Here is a 12,113-nt window from a genome sequence, read left to right on the forward strand (position 1 = left end):
CGATGAATAACTTCACTTCATGCTTTCTGGGTTGGACATTTTTACACATGCTGGTGAAATATGTAGCTGTCCTTTTCCATCCATAGAGTTACTTCCACCAACTAGACTGTGCGCTCCCCATTCAGCGTGTACAAATCAGATGGCCACTTTAGAAAGCTTGTCCGCCATCACCGTTCCGGACAACTGGAACTCGGAGAACCTGGATGTGCCTCTGCGTTTTCATGTGAAAACTCTGGAAAGGCTTTGCTCTAATCCACTAGCTCTAGATTATTAACTCGGTCTCCCTGCCTTTTTCAGAATTACATGTATTTACATTCTCTGTTAAAGATTCAGTATAGTACACGGTAGTGGGATTGAAGGAAAAAGTTGAAGGAAAACTTGTAAATTATTAATTAAATGATGGGTTTCATCAAATGCAATAATCTAGTGATTCCTTATGAAATGCTCATTGTAAAATCGTATCCGGCATTTTATGATGCAGCACTCAGATTGAGGTAGAAATTATAAGATAATTAATGATCATTCCCCACTCTTTTGAAGTCAGATTATATAGTTGCTTAAACAGTATTTCTCTATCACTTTTGTGTGGGCCCAAATTTATTGTATGTATTGTATATTAGGCTCGCTACTTTTGCCTTTCCACATGACGTTGCAGAGATTGACGTTACAGATGTTCTGTGTTATCATGATTTACACCAATCATAATACAAACATTTATTTTATTACAAATTTATTTGTAATATTGGTGATATTATATTTATTTGAAATTTATTTGTGATATCAAAAGGTCCGAATGGTCTAAATGGTGAAGGGTCTAAGTTGTCGAATCTTTCTGAAGGGGAAAGGGGTCTAAAGGGTCTTAGGGGTCTTTTGGGTCCTCGGGGACTTTTGGCTCTTCGGGGACTTTTGACTCTTCGGGGTCTTTTGGGTCTTCGGTGACTTTTGGGTGTTCGGGGTCTTTTGGGTCCTCGGGGTCTTTGAGTCTTCGGGGTATTTGGGGTCCTTGTGGTCTTTTGGGTCCTCGGGGTCTTTAGGTCTTCAGGATATTTTGGGTCCTTGGGGTCTTTTGGGTCCTCGGGGTCTTTTGGGTCTCTTGGGTCTTGGGGAATGAATCTTCAAACAAGACGTGATTACTAGACATATAGTCTTCACACACTGACGGACGACTTCACCGCCTCACCGCCTCACCGACCGTGCTTTTCGTATATATACTGTATGAATGTATCTATATATATATATATATATATATATATATATATATATATATATATATATATATATATATATATATATATATATATATATATATTGAAATATGAAAATTTGGAATTTAAGAACCAAATTTTCATTCGTCTTCATACCCTTGTAGCATACCTACTTTCTGAATTGCTTGAGCATTAGCTTGCCTTTCACCAAGCCCAGATGAGTGTGGGCCGGGCCGGGCCGGGGAGAGGGGGTTCTACGTTCGTATCCCAAATTATACCACTGTACTATTATTATTGTTGTTAATATTATTAGAATTAATTAATATATGGTTTGTTACAATGTTATCATTATTTTTGTTATTTATTTTGTAAATAAAATGCCATACCATGGAGGAACATATTAAGCTGCTCTATGCGCCTTAACATGGCATGCGTTTGAAACATGGGAATTCTTCCGGATTATTTGTCGTTAATTGAACAAGTAATTAAACAATGGAATAAACAATATTGATGTTAGTCAGTCTATGACTTCAGTTAACTTTAACATGGCCATGGTGTCGCAGTACAGTACGACTAGCTCGTTATTGTTTGACGTTATGAACTCCATCCATCCATCGGGACCATACTCTGTGCAGAGCGTTGGTGCACAATCCTGGACAGGTCACCACTCCGACACAGGATACCAGCAAGAGGCACTCATTTTGCCGACCTCGGAAGGATGACCGGCAGAATCACCCCCACCTGGTATTAATTCAACAGCTGAGTGGGATTTGAAGTCAGGTTCCTAGGATCCCAAGCCCACCACCCGAACCATGAAGCCAACACCAGGCATGTGCTCCATGACATTATGTATTCTTCGATACGACTCACTTCTGAAAGAATATTCCATTGTTTCTCCTCCTTCGGTTGGTACAACCTTTGCAAGTGCATCTCTCCGGCATCTTTCAAGTACTTCGGATGCAATTTTGCCCGCAACGATGATGGCGGACAAGCTTTATCATCTGGCCATGATTTAATCTAACTCTGCCCTCTTGTGGTTGAAATGTAACTCTATGTTTCAACCTCACTAAAGCTAAGCTTTCCAAACCGGATTCGTCATGTTTTTATCCCCCGCCGCGTGCAGAAGGGGGATATTGTTGTCACCCGGGTCATCCGGCTGTCCGTCCGTCCGTCCGTCCGGGCGTCAACATTTATAGCTGTGAGTGTGATAACTCATAAACTGTTCGCCATATCGATTTGAAATTTGGGTCACACATGTACCACCTGAAAAGGAAGAACCCCATTGATTTTGGGCGTGGCCGGATACAAGATGGCCGACTGGGGCGGCCATCTTGAAAAAAATGTTTTTTGTCATAAATGGAAAACCGCTTATCTGATTTCAATTATTTTTGGTTACTACGTTCCTCACCCCTGGGGAACTTTTTCGAGATGATGACCAAATGGTGTCTTGTTTCCAATTCACCTCCCTCATTATCTGGAATATGTATGACCTTTTTCATTCAATGGTGGGGGATTCCCCATCTCTGATGGTATATTTATGTTATATCGTTGTCTCGGTGTTGCTGTCATATCCCATGCAATATTTAATATTAAATCGTACATTATTTGTCCTGTATCTTGAATTTGTTTCATATTGTGCAAGGCCAAACACAGCCACACCTCGGATCAGAAGTGTGAAAATGATTTGTCCTGTGTTTTTTTTTATTTTAATTTTTTTGTATACCTTGGCGAAGCTCATATGAGAGCTAACACACAACACACAGCAAGGGGGAAATGAGACAAGAGGGGCGGGAGTGGGAAGGACAAAACAGTGGGGAACAGAGACATTAGGAGATCTGTGGAAGGGAAAGGGATGGGGTGGTGAACATGGGGAATATAAGATGGAGATTACAGGGACTTTCAGGAAGGAAAGCAGGGAATTTGAAGGAGGTGGGCTTGGGTGGATTATCGGGGGTGGAAAAGATCGAAGATTTGGATGGGGGATGATAAGTGGTGGTGGTGAACAGCTGTTTTGAAGGCCTGAAGGGAAGAGTGAGATTGAATAGAGTGAGGGAGTTTATTCCAAAGGTCGGGGAAAAAGAGGAATGAAAGAGTGAAGGTGAGCAGTGATTCGTGATTTTGGTAGTTTTACCAGAAGGGGGTTGTTAGCAGATGTTGAGTGCCCTACGGAAATGTGGTGGGAACAAATCGCAGAGAGAGCAGGGGAGGGCAAGACCGGAGAGGAGACGGTAGAAGACGGAAAGACCACCGACCTGCCTGCGGTGAGAGAGTGAGAGGCCCAAGAACTCAGTCTCATCGCGGGAGATGCCAATGATCCGAAATGCCTTGGTTTCCACAGCGTGAAGCCGAGAAAGGTGGGAGGCAGGAGCACCAGCCCAGAGGGGCGAGCAGCACTCCATCAGGCTGTGGATGAAAGCTTTGTAAGTGGTCAGGAGCTCAGGTGGGCCGAGGTAGGACTTTGCACGACGGAGGATTCCCAGTCGGCAACTGGCTTTGGAGGCCAGGTTTGATATTTGGCTTTCCCAGGAAAGGTCATGGCAGATAGTGAGACCCAGAAGCTTGAAAGAAAGAACTTCTTCCAGAGGATTGTTGAGAAAGTGGATGGGGATGTTTTCTAAATGGTCCTTTCTGAGAGACATAGAGTGTGATATTTGTCCGTATTGAAAGACATGTTCAACGTGTTGGACCAGTTTGTGATTTTATCCAGATCTGCAGTGAGCAAAGAAGCTGCTACATGCCGGTCTGAGGGATGACCGATGGTACGGCAGAGGGTGGAGTCATCAGCAAAGAGATAAAGAGGATTTTCCAGAGAGTCGGAGAGATCATTGATGAAAACCAGAAAAATAACAGGGCCCAGAACGCAACCTTGAGGAACTCCAGGCTGGACAGGAAGAGGGGATGAGAGAACTCCATTTAGGGCCACACGTTGACTGCAACAGGAGAGAAAGTCTGTGAGCCATGTGTGGAGATGGCCTTGGATACCATGGAAGAGAGTTTGGTGAGCAGGGCAGGGTGCTATACCGTGTCAAAAGCACGTGATATATCCAGGGATATGGCTCTGATTTCATGTCTGGCATTGAGGACCTTTTTCACTCCGCAACCATCTCCTTTCTACTTGAATTTCCTTCTGCCTACATCTGGTTCTTCAGCCCCCCTATCTTTTCTCAATATCTCCAAAGTGAATCCTCATTAAATATAAATGCTTCTTCCTTCAAAAGCATTTAAAGTCATTGTAAAATGCATTTCAACCCTTATGCGAGGTCAGTCTAAAAAGTAATGGGACTGACCACAGAAATTTTATTCCAAAAAATATATTGAAATCACAGCTTGTCCCCTTCAAAATAGTTTCCCTCCAGTCTCACCCACTTGTCCATCCTCTTCTTCCACGCTTCGATGCACCCCCGGAAGGCTTCTGGAATCCTCCAGAGCTCCGTCGTCACGGCCCTTTTGATGGCCTCCACATCAGGAAATCGGATCCCCTTGATCACCCCCAAGAGCTTGGGGAAAAGGAAAAAATCACATGGGGCCAAGTCTGGCGAATGCAGGGGTTGCTCCAGAGTTGGCATGCTCCTCTCCACCTGAAACTCTCGGATGCTCAGGGCACTGTGAGCAGGGGCGTTGTCATGGTGGAGCACCCTGGCATTGTTCTCTCACAGATCCCTCCTCTTGTCCCAGACTGATCTCATGAGGCACCGGAGGATCTCCTTGTACACATATTGATTCACTGTTTGACCCTGTGGTAGAAACTCGAAGTGGACGATGCCCTTAATGTCAAAAAACGTGATGAGCATCACCTTGACCTTCGACTTCGACATCCTTGCTTTCTTTGGTCTTGGTGATGCCAGACTTTTCCACTGACGACTCTGCCGTTTGGTCTCATGATCATATTCGAATATTCACGATTCATCGTCAGTAATGACTCTCCCGAGCAGGTCTGGATCGTCCTCGAGGCGCTCCATAATGTCTTGACAGACAATGACTCTTTGCTGTTTCTGGTTCTCGGACAACAACTTTGGGACCATCTTTGCACACACCTTGCACATTTTGGAGATTTTCAGTGATGATGCTCCAGACAGTGTCCTTGTTGATGAAAAGTTCCTCAGCAATCATCCGCACCGTGAGTCGACGATCTGCGCGCACCATCTGCTTCATACGCTCGATGTTGTCCGCCGTTCTGCTCGTTGGAGGTCTTCCAGACCGTGGATCGTCTTCAACCTCCTCCCGTCCCTCTTTGAGCCTCTTGTGCCATTCAAATGCACGTGTACGTGACATCGTTTCTTCCCCATAGACTTGCTGCAGCATTGCGAAGGATTCAGAAGGTGTTTTGCCAAGCTTGGCAAGAAACTTCAGATTGGCTCTCTGCTCACGACTCATAGCGCGATGACTCAGACGAGACAACGTGTAAAGCACGACCTGTAAAAAATCACACAATGAGCGCAGTCAACCATCACCAATCATATACATTGCTGGAATGTTGTGAAAAACTGTGACGCAACCCGTTCATTCAACTTGTGTAAGTGGAGCACACAGCAGGCTCAGTCCCGTTACTCTTTTGCTGGACCTCGTACAGTGCCTATAGATAATCTACACCCCCTTTCAAAATTTTCACTTTTTGTTGCCTTATAACCTGGAATTAAATTGCATTAAATCAGACTTTTTCCACCTTTATTTACACATTGCAACCCACAACTTCCAAGTGAAAAACAAATTCTACAAATTTCAGAAAATTAATTAAAAACACAAAACTAGAATATCTTGGTTGGATAAGTGTCCACCCCCCTGAGTTAACACTCGGTGGAAACCCCTTTGACAGCATTTACAGTTGTGAATCTGTTGGGAGAGGTCTCCACCAAATTTGCACACCATGGTTGTGCAATATTTGCTCATTCTTCTGCACAAAACTGTTCAAGCTCAAACGAGTTGTGTGGTGAATGTTGATGGACAGCAATCTTCAAGTCATGCCACAGATTTTCAATTGGATTTGAGTCGGGGCTCTGACTGGGCCACTCAAGGACATTTATCATTTTGTTCCTCAGCCACTCCAGTGTAGCATTGGCAGTGTGCTTCGGGTCGTTATCATGCTAAAAGGTGAACCTCCGTCCCAATTTAAGCTTTCTTGCAGAGGGCAGCAGAATTTCCTCCAGGATTTTTCTGCATTTTGCTCTATCTATTTCCCTTCTATCCTGACAAGTGTCCCAATCCCTGATGATAAACATTCCCATTACATGATACTGCCACTACCATGCTTAACAGTAGGGATGGTGTTCTTTGGGTGATGTGCTGTGTTGGGTTTGCACCAAATGCAACGTTTTGCATTGAGGCCAAAAAGTTCCATCTTGGTTTCATCAGACGACAAAACTTTTTGCCACGTGGCTTCAGAATGTAGTGTATTTTTGGAGTGTATTTTTTTGCATATGTCAACCGGGACTTAAGGTGGGCTTTTTTGAGTAATGGCTTCCTTCTTGCCACCCTATCGTATAAGCAAGACTTGTGGAGTGCTTGGGATATTGTTGTCACATGCACACAGTGACCAGTCTTTGCCATAAAGGCCTGAAGCTCTTACAAAGTTGCCATTGGCCTCTTGATGGTCTTTCTGATCAGTCTCCTCCTTGCTTTGTCATCCAGTTTGGAGGGACGTCTTGATTTTGGTAGGGTCTTGGTGGTACCATACGCTTTCTACTTCTTAATGATTGTCTTGTGACTGTGCTCCAAGGGATATTCAAGTCCTTTGAAATATTTTTATACCCATTCCCTGATCTGTGCCTTTCCACAACTTTATCCTGGAGGTCTTTTGAAAGCTCCTAGAGGCTCATGGTTGAGTCTTTGTTGTGAAATGCACTACCCAGTGGAGGAAACCAACATGAACAGCTCATTTCATTCTGAAAGAACCAGAAGCACTACAATTTAACCTGGGTTGAGGCCAATTAACTTGGTGTGTGATTTTGAAGGTGATTAGTTACATCTGAGCTAATTTACACTTGCAATTATAAAGGGGGGGGTGGGGGATGGACACTTCTCCAACCAAGATATTGTTGCGGCCACAGGTTGTCATTTGTCACTCAGACACCAGCTTGTCACTCAGGGGGATTAATCCCCAGTTGTCCTCGGAAGAGCCGCACCTGGGGGAACCGCTCACAATTAACGTTGTGGTACGGTGGGTTGTTTTAAAACCACGAACACCACCCAGTCAACCACGAGTTCCAGTGTCCGCCGTGTAATTATTCCGTTTAGCTCGAGGTCACGTGGTTACCTGAGCAGAGAGCGCACCCTTGGCAAAGCACCAATGTTATCTTGATGAGATTTTAATTATGATGGCCGAGCGTTTTAACCGCTGGTGCGTGCCGACGATTTTTGGTCAAATCTGTGGTAATTACCTCCCAGTCTATCTCGGTTCGGACAATGCTTGACCAATGGAAGGAAAGGACAAACACGGACAGGATGGAAATCGACCAATAATTTATTAATAATAAAATTAATAAATGGAAAGAACTTTTTATTTTCTGAGGTAAATGAAAGAATAAATTTCAAAGCAAAATCAATCAAAATGCCAAGAAAGAGACAAAGAGCAAATGCTTATCGGGGGTTGACTTACTTACAGCTAAACACAGACAAGGGTAACCAACGGATCATTCAGGGGAAGGGGAGGGGAAGAATCTTCTCGCTCACCAGAGAGTAGTTATCCGTGAAGTGAAAACGTCCTGAAATGCGTGCGTGCGTGACACGTCCGTCGCCAGCACCCAGCTTTGCTGTGCACCCTCTCATGAACAGCCTTGAATGCCAGTCGAAGTCTGGAGGGCACCGAGATCGTCTGTCACAGGTTTAGACCCTGGTGTTGTTGGTGACCGAAACCTGCCTTGCTTGTTGGCGGCGCTGCTGACACCCACATGCGCACCACACGATCGCTTGCCCAAGCACTGCGAAGGACGAATTGTCTCGTTGTTGGCGCTAGTCAGACACCCACACGCGCACCACATGCTCGCTTGCCCAAGCACTTCTCATTCTCTTCTCCCTCCCTGGCTTTCTTTCGCCCCGCTTTCTTTCCTCTCTGCTTTCCTCTCGCCTTTGCTTTCCTCTCTCCCACTTTTCTCCCCTTTCACTTTTTTCCTCCTTCGCTTTTCTCCTCTTTCACTTTTTCTCCTCCTTTGCTTTTCTCCTCTTTTGCTTTTTCTCCTCAGAACTCTCATTCGTTTTATATCTCCGGGCCGTTTCCGCGGGTGCAGTCCACCCCAAGCTCACCCCGCCCCACTGGTGCATGGTTACCATGACGACCCGTGCACTCTCATAAAAGGCGGGCGTCTGAGCTCGCGAAAGATTGTTACTGAGGAAGAATGAGGGCAGGCTTCAGAGCTCGTGAAAGAAATGTGTGTAAATATGTCTGTCGTAAAGAAAATAACTTCCCATAAGAGAGGGGATCTATCCTTTACCCTTCTCAACACATCACATTTAAGATCCCATTAGACATGGGGATGGGGCTAATCTGAACATGCATTTCAGGAAATAACTGTCTTAGGACCTGGATGTGTGGATGCATTCATCAGACCGGATTCTAAAATCCATAAGAATATTATAGTTTTGTATTTTTAATTAATTTTCTGAAATTTGTGGAATTTGTTTTTCACTTGGAAGTTGTGGGTTGCAATGTGTAAATAAAGGTGGAAAAAGTCTGATTTGATGCAATTTAATTCCAGGATGTAAGGCAACAAAAGGTGAGAATTTTGAAAGGGGGGGGGGGTGTAGACTTTCTATCCGTGCTGTATATCCTTCAGAAATGCTACACTTGTTCGTCTTCTTTACCACGATGTATTTATCTTCTTCACAAAGATTTATCATACAAACCTGTTTTTTTGTTCGTTTGTTTTCTATTTCACAAAGTATAGCATCATGTTTCGATAGCACTTTCAACAAAAGATCTTATCTCCTTTCCCATGATCTTTACCTCCCTTAAGGCCCAGTCACACCTTGACGTTTTAGCCAGCAATGGCAACATTTCAAAATGTATGTAAAACGCTGACTTACGCTGAACTTTTGATGTTTTTTTTTTTAAGATTCGGACATATTCATAACGAATTGGTCATATGCATAACATATTAGTAATGGACACAGAACGTTTCGTTGTCTTATAGATAACTTATACCAACGAATGATTAACCTGTTGTCAGCGTTCACAACCTATGCCCAACGATAGTCTAACTTATGCATAGCGCGCTGCACGTATCGCCGACGATCACGTGGCGTAGCCTATTAAAAGGCTGCCGCACAATGATTCAAATCATAACCGCCGGAGAAATGGAAGTGTCAACATCACAGTCACACCTTGGCGATCTTGCCAGCGTATGCCGACCTCTGAAAAATGTGTCTAAAATGCTGGCGCACGTCGAATACGGTATGGATAAGTTTGGTATCCGTGAATAGAACGCTAAAGTATGCTATCATACGTCGTATTAAGTGGAGTACGTCTTGTACTTTTAAACGTGATAAACATTTTACGACGTACTTGCCGTATGCCTCACACGTTCCGCATGCGATGGGAATAAGTTGTACGCACGATATGCGATCGTTGACACACGTCGACAAAAGTTACTTGTAAGTTACTCATAAGTCAAAACACGTCAAGGTAATGGTTAGCGTCAATGTTCCAGACTCCCTGGTTTTATTTTGTTTTCTTCGGTATGACGGTGATGGTGACACTTCGATTTCTAGTGCGGTTATAATATAATATAATTAATAGGCTGCCGCTCAACGATTTAAATCATAACCGCACTAGAAATCGAAGTGTCAACATCACCGTCATCGCTAAGAAAAAATAAATAAATAAAAAAATTAAAAACCAGGGAGTCTGGAACACTGACGCTAACCATTACCTTGACGTGTTTCGACGTATGAGTAACTTACAAGTAACTTTTGTCGACGTGTGTCAACGATCGCGTAATGTGCCGACAACACGTTACTCATAGGTTAGAAATAAGTTTCGGGTACGCTAAACATTACCTCGACGTGTTTCGACTTATGATTAACTTACAAGTAACGTGTGTCGACGTGTGTCAACGATCGCATAACGTGCTTACAACTTATGGCCAGAGTAGCGGAACTTGTAAGTCATACACTGGCATAAGTCGTAAAATTTCAAGCATGGAAAATTTGAGGACAACCGCAAAGTACAACGATGAAAGCCAGCGTACGACGACGTATGGCAGTTTTTCAGCATGCTCTCAATGTTTCCAAAACTTACCCATAACGTATTCGACGTGTACCAGCGTTTTAGACAGATTTTTCAAAAATCGGCATAAGCTGGCTAAAACGTCAAGGTGTGATTGGGCCTTTAGTTAAGTAGGGAATTTGGGATTACTTCATGTACGTCCTGGTTGGTGAGGCAGTAAAGCAGAGGTTTATGTTCTCATGTGGCAGATGGACATTACTGTTCCAGATCACGCAGTTTTGGCTGTTACAGGACACGAATTGTGCTTTCCTGATTTACCAGGCTGGGAGGTAGTAACAGCATATACATATATACACACACACATAAAAGACTAAAAATAGGCAGCTCAGGAGGCATACTTGTATGGAGAATAAAAGCACACTGAGCCTAAAAGAATGATAAAATTATTTGTTAAAATCCTGACGTTTTCGAAGAATACTATATTCCTACTTTCACTCAGAGGTAACAATAATAAACCACACGTGTAGCTGCAGAGACATTGTCTGTACTTATTATGCCCCATGGAAACAACAACATGTCATGATTGGGCTGTGAAGGGGACCAATCGGCATGAGGTTTGGGACAGATTTAATAAAAAAGAGTGGGATTGGTGGATGGATTTGCTTCCGGTTCGAATGCTTGGGTCACTGGTTTTGGTGTCGCATGTTTGATGTCTGCCCCGGGTCCATGTATTGGGCCTGACTCTCACACTCACCGGTGGGGGCTGTGGGTGATTGCATAGTCCTTGATAGGCTGCATGCAGGTCAATATGATGGCTAATCGACTGTGTTCCCAAATGCCATGCTTCTAGAATTTCCCGGCTGGCCCGCCCAGGTGCTGAGGCTTTCACGACCACGTTTTCCCATGTGAAGGTGTGTCGCAGGTTATGACAATGTGCCGCTACCAGCGAAATAGCAAGGTCAACCCTCGAGGCCACCATCACTGCAGACCAATACCTGGCAGATAACAGCCGACTCAGTCCAACACAGCTACTTTCACTATTGGACTTGTGCCTCACGTACACATACTTTTGATTTGGGGGTCAAATTTACCATCAACATCAAAGCACACCCATGGACTCTTCCATATCAGACTTGATCGTAGAGTTAGGAACGCAACACATCAAGCAACAGGCATTAGGGGGTGAGAACATGCCCAAACTTTGGCTCCGCTATGTGGATGACACTTTCACCATCATCAAGAAAGATAGCTTTGGCAGGTTCCAAACCCACATCAACAGCATCTTACCTGTCATACAGTTCACTCATGAACTCGAACAAGCCGGCTTCATTGCTTTTCTGGATGTGGGTGAAACGCATGCAACAGCTCTACATTTCAGCAGCCAGGTGTTCCGCAAACCCATGCAGACAGACTGGGTGCTTAACTACAACAATGGTCACCCGACTCTGCACAAACGGTCTTGTGCATGAACCTTGTTTGACCAGGCAAAATTGTACTGCAGTGATCAGGACACATGACGGACCGAAATTGAACATGTCACCCACTTACTGCAGAACAATGACTACTCAGCAGTATTCATTTGGTCTTGCCGCCAGAGGAGGGGACCCACACTGTGATCTGAGGAATATATACAAATATATGTATGTATATATATATATATATATATATATATATATATATATATATATATATATATATATATATATATATATATATATATATATACATACATGATTCTTCTTCTTCTTCTT

The 12,113-nt window shown here is 43.8% G+C and overlaps 1 protein-coding gene across 8 annotated transcripts in view; it reads left to right on the forward strand.

The window, feature by feature from the left end:
• The window catches only part of RGS3 (regulator of G protein signaling 3), a 276,636-nt gene that overhangs the window by 227,524 nt on the left and 36,999 nt on the right, over positions 1–12,113 (forward strand). The window lies entirely within an intron of this gene.

This window comes from Eptatretus burgeri, chromosome 14 (assembly GCF_056783735.1).
Source record: "Eptatretus burgeri isolate ZD-2024b chromosome 14, Ebu_testis_v1, whole genome shotgun sequence".
Taxonomy (NCBI): Eukaryota; Metazoa; Chordata; class Myxini; order Myxiniformes; family Myxinidae; genus Eptatretus; species Eptatretus burgeri.